This window comes from Siphateles boraxobius, unplaced genomic scaffold, assembly GCF_051911475.1.
Source record: "Siphateles boraxobius isolate OS27281-9 unplaced genomic scaffold, OSU_SipBor_1 130, whole genome shotgun sequence".
Lineage (NCBI taxonomy): Eukaryota > Metazoa > Chordata > Actinopteri > Cypriniformes > Leuciscidae > Siphateles > Siphateles boraxobius.
In genome coordinates, this window is record NW_027508734.1 from 36,710,451 (window position 1) to 36,724,988 (window position 14,538).

General features: G+C 38.9%; 1 protein-coding gene across 12 annotated transcripts in view; it reads left to right on the plus strand.

The window, feature by feature from the left end:
* znf536 (zinc finger protein 536) overlaps positions 1–14,538 on the plus strand; it is a 186,935-nt gene that overhangs the window by 91,345 nt on the left and 81,052 nt on the right. The window lies entirely within an intron of this gene.

Genomic DNA, 14,538 nt, shown 5'->3' on the forward strand with positions numbered 1-14,538 from the left:
TCTGTTAAATCAATACATTTAAATAGCAATTATCTAATGGAAGTTTTACAAAGTAGCACAATTACAACCCTAAGAGAGCAATTTCACAGTGGGATGGAACAACTGAGGAAGAAACCTTGGGATGCCAATTGGTGAGATGGCAGTATCAAGTGGTTCAGATCCATACATGGCACTAGCATACTAGCTGTGTCTACCAAGGAGGTTCTATCAGACATTGGTCTTAAACCCTAAAAGCATGATTCCTTTATTCTCTTCAATGCATAAGTCTGACAATTAATGTTACTGTTCAAATATCCATCAAACACCCTTAAAAGGAGTTAGTATCTTCTCTTCTTAAACAAATTCATTAATGAGGTTTCTGTACTTTGGTTATCCTTCGGCATCAATTAATTTATCATTTAAATATAAAGTTAACTATGAAAATAAAAATCTGTATGCTATTCTTACAATAGAAAGCCTATGTGGATGAACAGACATGTTACGAGTGATTAAAACATCCTGGTGCACGGGAGAGGGACAGCAAACCCGGCCCATCTGAGGAACTCTGAGCTTTTGAGATAAAAATGTATGTTTAGTGGGATTAAGTGAAGCTGCAGCTAATGATTACAGAAGTTTTAAAGGTAACTTTCTCATTCCTTGGGGTGGTACACCACTGTTAAGCAGCCTCACTGTTAATTAGGTCACGTCTATGTGATAATCAGTTAGCTTAAGCTAAACAAGACACTAATTAAAGATATACATATAAAGCAGGTCAAAAAAATGAACTTCATTTGCTGGGTAAAATGTGCTTTTAAGCCATCAAAAAAGAAAAAAAAAAGTGGCTAAGCTTAAGGCTCTAAGCAACTTAATTTCAACAGCAAAGAAGAAATTGTTTATTTATTCCCAGTCCTTATCACCCTCATGTAGTGAGATGAGTTTGAACATGCAATGGGCTATGTTTATTTTAATCTAAGGAATAATAACAGACAACCCCCACCCCAATTAGGAATTAATGAAAATGAGAAGAAGATAAAACCTATTTTCTTTACAGAGACTATTAAACCTAAACACTCGTCAACAGAAAGGAGGGTATGTTACAGAAGTAATTATCTAGTGAATTTTAATGCAGGAAGTTTTCTTTCTTTAGCATCTCTCTTACTACTACTTTGAGATTTAGCTCATGGCCTTTTATAAACTCTTCTCAAGCTTTTGTTACATTGGCAGGGTATTTGGAATTAAAGTGATTAGTGTTTAATAATAAAAATGTTAAGCACTAACTGAATCATGGGACAGAGAATGAAAATACAATTTATTTATTGATTCTTTGGCACTCTCATAGCTTTTATTGTACATAAGTAGACCAGTTTTAATAAACACAAATCTGAGAAATTGGTTATGTGATGTTTTGCCAATCTCACCATTACTTAATATTTCCTCTCTCTCTCTTACCATCTTACCATTTGCATGCTCTATTGCTTTATACTCTGTAGGTTCCCTCTGTAGGTTCTCTCTTTTTTTTTGCAGAGTCCTGCACCCCCCCCCCCCCCCCCCCTCTCTCTCTCTCTCTCTCTCTCTCTCTCTCTCTTAAATAATGACAGATTCTCAGTTAAATTGAGATCTTGGATGTGGCCTAATGTTTTGTATCATTTCATCTTGCTTGAAAGACTAACATCCCCCCAGTATTTTTTTTAGCAGACTGAAATTGGTTCCTTTGCAGAATTTCCCAATATTGTGGCCCATTCCTTATATTTTAGCAAAACACGCAATGCCCACAACAGTTTCACAGCATGATGCTAACGCTACCATATTTCACCGTAGGTATGGTGTTTTTGAGGTGTCGGCAGTATTACATTCATGCCACACATATTATTGTTTTAAAATTTTAGCTTAAAAACCCTGTTTTTTTTGTTTGTTTGTTTGTTTGTTTTTTGTTATTGCAAACTCCAAAAATCCTCTCACATGATTCTTGAGTCTGACTTCTTTTGTATATATAGTATATATATTTTTTTATTATTATTATTATACCTGCTCCCTCCCCATCTCTCTATTCGCCTTGCGTGTGAGTTAGTGTCAAGGTAGAGTGTGATCACCAGCTGAAATCCCACATCGCTGCCCAGCTCAGTTGGAGCAGGCAGGGAGCTCTCACTGTGCAGCGGGCATAATGCCAGCCCCCCCTCTTGTCTTGAGATTGACCTTCAGGTTTCTTTGCTTGCAAGCACAGGGAGATGCGTGTTTATTGGGGAATTATGCCATAGTAAGGGGCAGTTTGGCAGAATCTCTGACATACTTATTTAAAAGTATGCATACACAAGTGGATGCGCTTTCAGGCCACGGCACAAAACATGTGCTCACCAAACCCTTACAAGCTAAAGGTGTGATGTACAGGGAAGGAAGTGTTGCGTTGTCTGTTTGCCTAACAGTGCTTTAATGTTTAATGCAGTGTTTCTTTATTAGACCAGCATTTGTATAAGGTGGAGAAAAGTATTTCTTCTCTCATCAAGATGATTTCATTTGTATTTCATTTTTGACTTTTGAATAGGAAGGATAAGACGAAAAATACATGTCATGGCCTGGTTTTATATATGTGTACGTGTGTGTATTTTTATTTTATAAAAGGGGGGGTTGTATGTTTATGTAGTATGCAACAGGATGTGGCATGCCATACCTCTGTTTTACTTTTAATATATTGCACGTTCCTCTAACCCAAAGAGAACAGACTTCCTTTATAATGTGTTGATTTTATTTGCTTTTTTCTTTATCCTCTCTTTAACATACGGCAGATTTATCTGCTGTCTTCATTCAGCAAGCTCACCCAACCTCTAAACCACCTACCCACTGCAATTTTGAGTTAAACTTGAATTACAGTAATCAACAATAACATCTCAACTGTGAAAGAAGGTCGACACAATCGCTTTTGTCTTTGACACTGCACTTGTTTAAACACAGAGAGAGACAGATAAAAAGGGGGGGAAAAAGTTGCCTCAGAAATGTCCTCTAAAGGCCTTTTTCCTCTCCTCTCAATAATCAACCTTAAATATGCTTATTGTGCAATAGAATTTTCAGTCTCTGTACATCTCTTCCACCTCTTTCCCTCTCTCTTTTTTAGTTTATTACATTTTCCTCCATTCTCTTTTATTTCTTATTACCATTACAAGATTGGCTTGACTGAGGAGGGGATCTATTGTTATTTCAGATTCCGCAGTCTGAATTGGGCTTCATAAACAAGGGGGGCTCATTCCTGATAGTGTTTCTGAATTCATTATTGTGTGATTTTGAGTGACAGCTGAGAGAGAGAGAGAGAGAGAGAGAGAGAGAGAGAGAGAGAGAGAGAGAGAGAGAGAGAGAGAGAGAGAGAGAGAGAGAGAGAGAGAGAGAGAGAGAGGAAGTCTTTAACAGAAACACAGTGAATGGAAAAACACAACGTTATATATACACACACCATTAGTAGTTACACAGCTTGACAATTAATATAGATTGACCACACTACACTTTCAAAGACTCAGGTGTAGGTGTATTTACTTTATAAACAACTTTGCTTGTAAGTTTCACAAATAATTGCAAGGAAAGAGCATGTAAAACATTAAATTAAATGTGATATTTTGTAAACGCTTCAATAGTATTCTTGTTATAAAAAATACAACTTCAATAATTTTTGCTCTTTTACAGTGTATATTTATAGTCAGTACACATGAATATGTCCTGTGTGACACCCATGAAATGCTTATTTGGATCAGACTCCTCCCTTGTATTTGATTCAACACATCCTTAGACGTGTTTCTTGTACGACTAACTTGAGAAAACCAAGTGAAAAAGCATCCTTTTTCTACTGCCTGATCTCCGTTGCTTAAGGCTTCAAAACCTGCCTTGTCTTTATCCTCCAGTTGAGAATCCCCCATGTCTAAATATTGTTAAGAGGAAGAGCATTTTAACATGGCAAGGATTATCAGTATATCCCCAGGTCTTTACAGCTTGCTGCCGTTTTGGGCGAAACACTTGCTCCATACAAATTGAAATTGGATTTGCCAATGGATGCCTTAGGTTATAAAGCATGGATATTCATCTAATTACACAATTACAAATTGGAGTAATTACATATGCAGACTTGCTGTACAATGTAATTGTGGTGTAATTAAAGTCGAAATAACCCAAACTGCTATTCAAAATGCACGACTATCCACAGAGAAGCAAACCTGTTCATCTTTTCTGACCTATGGCATCAGTTTCATGCAGATGTTTATTGCTTTACTTGTTAAATAAATATGCACATTTAGAGAAGAATAAATTGTTACCCATGCTCAGTCAAATTTAGTTGTTTCTGTAACAATGTGTGAGTGAGTGGTCAAGAACTCATTAGGCCTATATGTACAGTATATGCTATTGTGCTTCTGAATGTCCGCACATCTTATAAAGTCTGTTGTGAATGAAAAATAAGTTGATCCGAGCCCCAAAATTACATGGAATAGTTTTTATGAGACAAAAGACGTATTACTTATCATTAAGGGCCTCTCTGTCATATTCTCTCTCCTCCTCCTCCTCCTCTCTCTTTCTCTTTCTTTAATTTTCTCTTTTGCTCTTCCAAATCTTTAAAACGAGGACAGACTACATTTCTCTCTCGCATGTGCTAATTAGGAACTGTAGACCTTGGAAGAATTATGTCAATGTTTATTCCTATCATTCACCTTCATTATAGTTCGCGCCCTCTGCCCTCTCACCCAGCATGCATCACTCTCACTTTTTTCCACACTTCTCCTATGTTATCTAAATGTCTTCCTATGCAGTTTCTGCAGCTCAGTGCTCCCTCTCTTGAATCTGTCACCTTTTTTTGTAGTGTAATAATGTAAAATCAAAAAAAAATGTCATGGTGTGTGAGAAAATTGTTATTATACTGCTTTATTTAAGTACAGTGGGTCAGGACTCTGGTGTCTTTAAATGATAAAAGTTCTATTCAACGTGTTAATTGTCAGTGTGCTCTGTTGATTGACGTGTCTTAGATAAATGTAGACTTAGTATTTTTGTGCACGCTTGAACAATAAAAGGGCAATTTATTTCCCCTTAGCAGCAGCTCATTTGATTTCTGTTTCGCATGCTCACTTTTTCTCTCTTTCCCTTGTTATACTCTCGCTCGCCTTCTCTCGCTTTTTCCCTCCCTTTCTGTCAATTTGTAAATATTACCCATAGTGGGAATTAGCATAGCTTTTTTTTCTTTTTACTATATTTAAAATTCCAATTGTATTCCAAAGTGTATATGAAAGAGCTTCCGTGAGTGTCGTCTCTCTGTGCTCACCGTACCCCCGTGAGGCTATCAACGGGCAGTCCTTATGAAACATTTATCAGTCTGTTTTATGTCTTAATGATCCTGTTAGGATTCCCTGCTTGGTTATGGAGACAACGGCGAGCTATGTACTGCTCGGAGAAAGAGAAAAAGAAAAGGAGAGAGAGAGAGAGAGAGAGAGAGAGAGAGAGAGAGAGAGAGAGAGAGAGAGAGAGAGAGAGAGAGAGAGAGAGAGAGAGAGAGAGAGAGAGAGAGAGAGATAGAGAGAGAGAGAGAGAGAGAGAGTAAGCTGCATGCAGTATACCAGATTTTAATTCCGTGTCTTTGCCAAAACATTGCTTACCTTTGTATACAAGCCTCCTTGGCAGGGCCGTGCTTTTTCATCAGTCTCTTCATTTTCTGTTTTATGTTTTTATAATTAAAACATAATATTTATCTTTCCCCAACAGAAGGCTGTCGTACTGGGGGAGGCAGAGAGTTTGAATATTAATATTTTAAATGCATCAATATGACGTCTTTCAGCCGACTGGAAAGGTGTCATCACTTTAAGTGAGATAATGGGGTCTTGTATGCTATTAAATGTACTTGCAAGAAAAAAAAAAAAACATCTTGACTGAGGCATGTGAAAATATCATCAGGTTGCTCAGGAAGAAAAAAATGCTTTTCATTTTCCTTTAATCAAATAGTTTTGAATTAGTTTGCGCTAAAATAGATGCAAAGTGTCATTATTGACTATATCACATTCTTAGGATAAAACAAAAAGTTTATTTGCTGAAGGGTTGATGGTGATGCTTTTTTTGTGTGAGCGGAGGTCGACAGCTGTCTTACTCTGTCAGAGCCGAATTCCTCTGGAATGAAACCACCTCTCTCTCTCTCTCTCTCTCTCTCTCTCTCTCTCTCTCTCTCTCTCTCTCTCTCTCTCTCTCTCTCTCTCTCTCTCTCTCTCTCTCTCTCTCTCTCTCTCTCTCTCTCTCTCTCTCTCTCTCTCAAACCAGTGCATACAAATGGCATTTCTGGGTGGGAGGGCGCTTTGTTTGAACAAGTTAACTTTGGCATGATTGGGGTGCCTCCCGTGTGAAAGAGCAAGTGAATACATTGACCTTTGTCTCATTAAATATGGAGGACCAGCCATATGATACCATGACAGAAGAATCCTCCTTCTCCATTTGCCTCCTCTTCTTCTCGCTGTCTCGTTCTCTCTTGTTTACCCGTCTTTCTCTCGCACAGTTGCGTAAACACAAGTTATGGAGGTGTAAAGCAAGAACATTATGTAGATTAAAAGCAGTATTTAGAGAGAAAGAAACATGTGTCAACCCCCCCCCCCCCCCCCCCCCCCCCTTACCAGCCATGATGTGACGGGGTGGGGGGGCTTTACGGGCATTCATCATGTACTGATGAGTATCTCTCCCCTCTTCTTTCCCTCTCCCCCTCCTAACCCCATTGACAGGCCACATAAAAAAGCCTTTGTGTCAACATCACGGCACTGACATGAGGCAGATAATGACATGAAAAGTTTGCCTCTTCTTCTCCGCACCCCCCCCCCCCCCCCCCCCCCATATTCATTTTAGCGATAGTTATCTTCTAATCAAAGGCAAAAGAAGGGTAAAAAAAAAACTGGGCAAAAAAGTCCACGGATTAAGATCTTCATTTTCTCTTTTTTTCTGTCCCCTTTTTTTGTGCCTGTGCATTCCAATTGTTCTTAAAATATTTGGCAATGTCAATTAGTAAGTGAGCAGAGCTAGCTGATGAACACAATTTTCCACTAGACTGAGCACCCTATTGTTGTGGAGCGAGGAGCAGATTTCTGAGGTCATTATCATTCCCTGTTAGCCTGGCCCAGCTGCTCCTCTCGGCTTCAGCCAAACTCCACACCACGGCTCTGGTAGCAGGCAGCAACAGGGGGCCTAGAGAGAGAGAGAGAGAGAGAGAGAGAGAGAGAGAGAGAGAGAGATGGAGGGAGGGCTGGCATGAGAGAAAGAGAGAGGTAGCATGCTAAAGAAAAGGTGTGGCCGCGATGAAATGCAGGGATGGTTAGGAGGGCCGAGACGAGCAAATGATGGTCAGATCACACTAATAAAGCCTAAAGAGAAAGATTGAAAAAGACAGCTCCGCCGCGCGATGAAATTAGTGAGGAAGAAACGGGGGATAAAGAACAAGTGAGCGAGGGGATGGAGAAACAGAAGGAACGAAACACGCCGCTTGGAGGGAATTAAAAAATCAGTCATACGCTTCTTGGAGCCGAACGCCGAACTCTGAGATTATGAAGGCAAAAGATTTGGATGGTAATGCAAGTCGGGGAAATAAAGATCCAGAATGACATACTGCTCTGGTTGGGCAAACCGCACCCCCAACAGACCCCTGTACTGGCAGGCAGGGGCAAGAAAGAGCAGCCCCAGCGAATCCATCCTGTCTGCTGTAGAGCAACTACAATGAGGGAGAGATGAACACATGGTGGAAGTGAGGCAGGGGTGAAAATGAATGCAGTTCTAAATGATTAGAAACACTGTATGTGTTATGAGGAAGGAAAGCTTATGAATGTCAAAAATAATGATGCCGGCCAAAGGGTGTAAAGAGTGCATGTGAAAGAAATGCGAGAACAAGGGATGGGAACATGGGAGGACTGAAAAATTGGGGAAAATATACATTTGCTGACATTATACTTTTGTATAATCACAGATTTATTTTAATTTCACGTAACTTCAGCATATTCATTCTCGCTCTTTCTTTCGTTCGTTTAAAAACTTTAGTTCTCGTGTGATTCTCAGATTCTATTAGGATGTGTGTGGAATGCATCATGCTGTTTATGTTTTCTTCCGCCAGGTTATTAAATTACACCAATTTAGTTGAATGCATGTTTTGATGATGAAGTTAAAAAAAAACTGATATAAATACTAAGTTCTAAAATCTAGGCATTACATTATATGTTCCAAAATGCCTCGATTTGGCCAAATAGCAGCAAAGTCCAATACTTTATATTATGATTATACTTAGAATTCATTCAATGCTTAAAAGTATAAATTAAATAATTTAGTGTAATTAAACTGATATTATTTTACACTATTCCGTGTGCTACCTATTATGATTTTTAAAGTATTGCACCATTAGCTTAGCTTAGCAGCTTTGTAAAGTTGCAATGCAATGGAAATAGTGGCATACATTTTCTTCTGTTCTGTAAGTCCAAGTATAGTAGATGTTTTTTTTTTTTAAATGTAGTGTGGTGACTTGATTCTATCCATTGCTCGTTGATTCTGTCATTTTCACTGGAAGATTATGTAATGACATTTTGATGAAACATTACAATTAGTAAAACAATACAAAAATTAAAAAAACAATAAAAAATAATAAAAAATAAAAAATAAACACAAATAAATAAATAAACAAATAAATAAATGAAACGCATACATGGATGAATCAAACACAATACGATTTTTAAGATGGGGTGATTTATATGATTTATAAAATGGACTTTAACGTCAAACTCTTGAAATCAGTTGTGGGTGGAGTCACATCTGTGTGGTATGTTGAGTTTCTGCATACTTTGTAAAACGTTTTTTTCAGGTAACCTAAAAGAATATGTTTCATGTGGTAATGTAAATGAACTCTTCTCATCAAAAAATATATTTAAACTACATCAAGCTGACAATTAGCAATTTGTATCCTGAATAACCATGATGAATGATCATGAATACAATTTTAAATGTACCGTTATTACCTCAAATAAAGACTTTTTACTTGATCTAACCCTTAAAATTACTTGGTCGGGTTTAATAAAATTAAATAATATTTTTGACTTTAATAAAACCAGTTAATTTAGATGTTACCACAAAAGGCACATTGTAAGATTTATTTTATCTGAGAAAACATTTTACTCTTTTTTTTCTGTGTTTCCCTCCTGTCTTTATTTTTCAAATAAAGTTTGAATGAATGTGCAATTGACTGTATGAATGAATGACTAAATTAATGATTTTCTGTTTAGCGCTCTTAGTGCAGGTTTGGGACTCTCCTTCACCATCACCAATATGCCACAACCACCTGGACGACATGACAGCAGCCAATCTGTGCTGTCCTGTTGTATAGAAAAGTACTTTTTCCCCCTGCTTTTTGCAGATTTCATGACACATTTTTAGACGCTCATAATGCTCTGGTGTAGTTAGTTTCTCACAAACTAAAGCGGGCAACCACATTGTTTTGTGACCGCTGACAGTGACAGTAAGTGGCACTTTGAAGATGACTACCTCCTGTTTAGAGTGAGCGGTTCGTGATTAATAAGAGGTGAGTTATTTGATCTGGAGTGGAGGGCACTGTGGCATCTTCACTGGAGTATGTCTATGCTTTACCCCTCTCCATTCTCACAGGAGAGGGCTGACAAGCTCCCCCAAAGGAGGGACATTTGACTCATCAGCATAGTGGAACTATCCATTTCCTTACACGCAGAGACACTTAAATCATCCCCAACCCCTAACCCCCTGAAAAAAAAAACACCACATCATTGCATTCGCTCTTTAATCTAGCAATTCAGATTTCTACATAGAGCTTCTCTATCTTGTGCAATTTGATGTACTACCAGCTGCCTTTTATTCTGCATTGATTAAAACAGCAAAAGAGGAGATGAAGTGTTTTATTCATTCTCTTCAAAACATCCTCATACCTGCATCATTGTTTCCAAAGGAAGCTTTTTTCAGATGATGAAAGCCCCTTTGACTCAAAAGAAAAAAAGAGAAAAATATATAAAAAAAAAGCTCTCTCACTTTTGTACTTGCCAGCTGTACGTTTTAATGTGCTCCCAGAAGCATTTTCACTCCTCCCCGTTCTCTTGGCACACCATCTCCCTCTTGCCCCTTTCTCACATTCGCCGTCTATACGTCTTATCCTCCCCTCACCTACCTGTAGAAAGTTTGCGTTAGTTGTGCGGCACGGCTTCAAAGCATTGCTCTCAGCTTGCAGCTGCCAAGCTCCTCGTCCCCTGTTAGCAGGCATCCAGCTGTCAGGCGCAGAGAGGGGGAAAAGAGGGAGGAAATCTCTCACCAGCCATATGGTACCCGGCTCTGCCGCAGCCTCGCCGCTCCACGGGCAAATGGCAAACTCATAGATCTCATCAACACTCCTAATATCCAGCTTGGAGAAGGAGAATATTAGCCTTTGCACCCTCCACCATCCAGGCCCGACTTGGTCGAGGCGTGGGCTCTTGGTTAGCGAAAACTGCCACTTTCTCTTTGCTGGCCGAAAGGGGAGAGTACGTTTCTGGAAGGTTTTTAAGAATGGATGCTTACCATGCACTGTGACTTGATTTTTGATAGCTTGCATCGCGGGTCCCGTGTAAAGCGCAGCTGAATGAAAATCCCCTGAACAGGTTGTGGTGTTTGAAAAATGGTGCGAAAAGCAGACACATTAAAGATTCCGCGTGACCGACCCTCGAGAGTTCGGCTTCCGCGTTCGGTCTATTAGCAGGATGCTACGTCTACTCTCCTAATCCTAACAGGCCTGAGATATCAGACTCCGCTGTCTTGCCGTAAGTGGTGCCTTATGGCAGCGCAAGCTGCGGCGAAGCACTGGAATTATGGGTACATTACCGCATAAGGCTCAAAACACTGTCAAAAGCGGCACGGGTGAATCCCGCATCCTTATGCGTACACCGCTTCGGAGTTTAGCCCTGAGCAGAAGGTACATAGAGTAATTGGTGCTGGGAGAGAACGTGTTTTGTGAATTTCACTATTAATGGATATTAATTGACGGGAAAGGAGGGGGGTGTCTCTTGCAGAAGAAAAAAGAAATGCAAGAAATGTGCACTCGCAAATATTTCTTTATTTCGCTTATTTATTTTACTCCGCAACCCAACCTGAAGCGGTCGCCATTAGGGGTGAGAGCTGGGGAGATTAATATGGCGTTGCAGCATTTTGGAGGGACGGTAACGTTAATGGTCCCACTGGGTTTTTAATGAGTGTTGTGCCCCAAACAAAATGAGCTAATTAGTGTTATCATCCATATATCAGGCCATACGCATACACACTGATCTACGCTCTAACACACACGCACTTATATACACACACAGCATCATGCTGCTCCTCCGTCATAGGAGAATCTGATCAGGGCTTCGTTGTGCCCTTACATTACAGGGCACTTGAGTTCATGAAATGACCCAGTCTTTAGAATCCTTCCCATTTTACACAATCACTTGTGATTGAGGTGTAGTTGACTTATTGATATATAGTTTAGACATTATCTTTGTTTACCTGCTGTTGCCTTGACTTTTGCCACACATAACAACTCAAACTCACATTTAATGTTTTGACACTCTGATACATACAGCTACAAACTGTAAAATCATAGCTCACACACTGGAAAATACGATCAGGTTTCCTTTTATGTCTCGCTGTGCAAACAGCCCAGACATATGATATTGTTCTTAAAGTGCCTTAAATGTCTATAGGGATCATTCCTAAAGCTGTTAAAAGAGTGCAGGAGTGATGAACAACTGCGAGGGAAGGAATGAAGGAAACAACAAGAAAGCAAGAAATTAATAAAGTAGTAAAGAAGGAAATAAAGAAGATTAATGAGAAAAAGAAAGTGAGGATGGAGGGAAAAAGTGAAGAACAAAGAAATACAAACAAAGTAAAAGAATGAGGAAGGAAGGAAGGACAAAATGAAGGGGGGGGGGAAAGAACAAAGAAGGAATTAAAAATGGAAAAGGAAAGAAGAAAATTACAAATAAATGAGGAAAGAAGGAAGGAAAGGAATGAGGAAAAAGGAAAAGAATGAGGAAGGAAGGAAGCCATATGGAAAAGAATAAATGAGAATGAAAAATTAACGATGAAAGGAAGGAAGGAAGGGGAAAATAAGGAAGGAAATGAGAAAGAATAAACAAGAAAAAGAAAGAGAGAGAAAAAATGTTTTGAACAGAACTGTTGTCAGGCTGGTGTTTGTCGTGTCATTTCCTCACATTTGAGCTCTCTTACTGACCTCCGCTTTATTTCTCTGCCATTAAGCCTATTATAAAATCAATAAACAATTGTGCCTTTTTTCCCCTTTAAATCTTTTTTCTCCTCTGTATATCCTCTGCAATCGGAGAGGAGAAACAGATATCCAAACAGCAGTGGCGGCAGCAGGTACCAGCGCTCTGACCTGTCTGTGAAAACACACTCAATTTAGTGCACAAGCATCTTGATCTGTTGTATCCCGTGCCGTTATCCAGTTATGTCCAATCCTGCAGCGCTCCAGCGGCCTGAGGTTAACCCTGAGACCCATCATAACCACATTCAGCCATGATGCTTCTCTTATGGCTGCTGCATTCCAACACATCTACGATCAAACTCTTTCGTTTTCATTTCCAATCTAATATGCATGACCAATGTTTGTTTTTAAAGGCCTGTTTGCTTTTTGGCGATTGATTGGGAATCAGTTTTTACACTCCAGCATATGTGCCTCCTTCTCTCCCTTCTCCTATTCTGTAGATTAGCACCCTGAGGCAAAGTTATGGAATGATCGAGGGCTTTTTAATTGTCACATTTTCAAAATGTAATAACCCACCCGATAAAAATCAACAAACACTGAGTTTGACAGCTGATTCATACATTGTGCATCAAAAATAAAAGCCATTTACAGATTTTAATTCCCACTGTCAGTTTAAACTAAAGTGTCAAGCACAGCGGTAGGGATGACAATGTAAACCGCTTTCATTTCTTCAGCTTAAAAGAACTTTGAAATGAAAATGCCTGTAACAAGGCTACAGTCACATTGTTTTTCTCTTTTTCGTTTTTTTATTTTTTTCTCTCTTCCTTCCTTTTTTTTCTTAGGTCTCGTTCGAGTGCTGGTAATTATGGGTAATCATAAACAGCGGAGCTCCTGCTAATGAGCCTGTGTTGTATGTTGGGTTCATACAGAGCCCCCTCTTCACTGCAACCAGTGTGGGTAGAAGAAGCAGCTCTTTGTTCTGCGTGTGGTGGTCCTTTTTCTTTTTTCAATTTAAAACTGTGCCTTTACGTTATGTTTCAGTTTTTGTCTTTTTATTCTTAGCCTCTTTCTTTACTGTATCATATGTAGCATCAGATAACAGATGTTTTGGGTCCTCACTGGTCTTCATGTTTCCCTTAAAAGAGTAGGTCATGCACTCTTCATTTTGGTGTTTTGCATGTCCGTCTCTAAGCATTTGCATTAGAGACTAAAGTTCAATTTTCTAATTGATTTAAGTTGCTAATGCTAATTTTGTAATCACAACAATCAAGGTGGTATCTGTTTGACACGGCATATGGAAACAACAGTTTGTTTATCCTTTTCTTATCCTTCTTCTTGAGCAGTTTACAGGCCAAACTGAGATTATTAAAAATAAAATCCAGCACCTCTAACCCTATTTGCATAGGCCTTGTCACCCTCCTCAGAACTCCTACTGTAAGTTTCCGAGAGAATTCTCTCGCATCCTCACTCTTATTCTCTTTCCTTCTGTCTCTATCAGTCTCACTGCTGTTCCTGTATTTCCACTGGGAGAAACATTGACCTCATTTGTGAGGACAATAACCCCCTTGACTTTGGGGATTAAGACATGAAACCTTTGTGGATTAATTAGGTTTGGAGTTGAATTCATTTTGCTGCACGGGAATACAACAAGAAAGAGAGAGAGAACTAGAGAGATTAAAAATGGGAGAAGAAAATAACACTAGGCAAAGTGAAAGTTCAATTGTTCATACTACATAGGGAAACAGTTTGATTAGCCATCAGTACATGCATATTTATTTATTTATTTATTATTATTTTTTTTGGTTTGACCGAATGCAGCCTGCCACAAAGGAAGGCATTTTCTCGCAGACTCCCACAGTCTCGGCAACGGCGCTTTAAGAAGTGGCAGCATCGAGCATTGTTATAGTTGTCTTGGAAACAAAGCTTGGTGTTTGTTTGTGTAAGATCTACCCCAATTGCAATTTAGATGGTTAACACCTATTGTTTTTGTTAAGAACATATGTTATTTGAGTTTAACTTTCATGTGAAAAGAGCTGTTAGCACAGTTTGTTTACAAACCAGCAAACACTCTTAATTCACGGTAGAGGAACTAAAGAGCAGTGCAAAACCTTACATCTGTGATTTTCCTGCTCTCTACCAAACATAAGGGAACACATGGGCATCATTAACCTCACACTTTCAAGATCATTTAGACTTCTTTTTTATTTTACCAAGGTCACTGGATTTTTTTCTTTTCATCATATTTTTTTAGGGGTGTAACAATATATCGCAATACAAAAATGTAACAATATGTATCATGGATAGTGACAATATTTATTGTGTGTAGTTTATTGTGCATT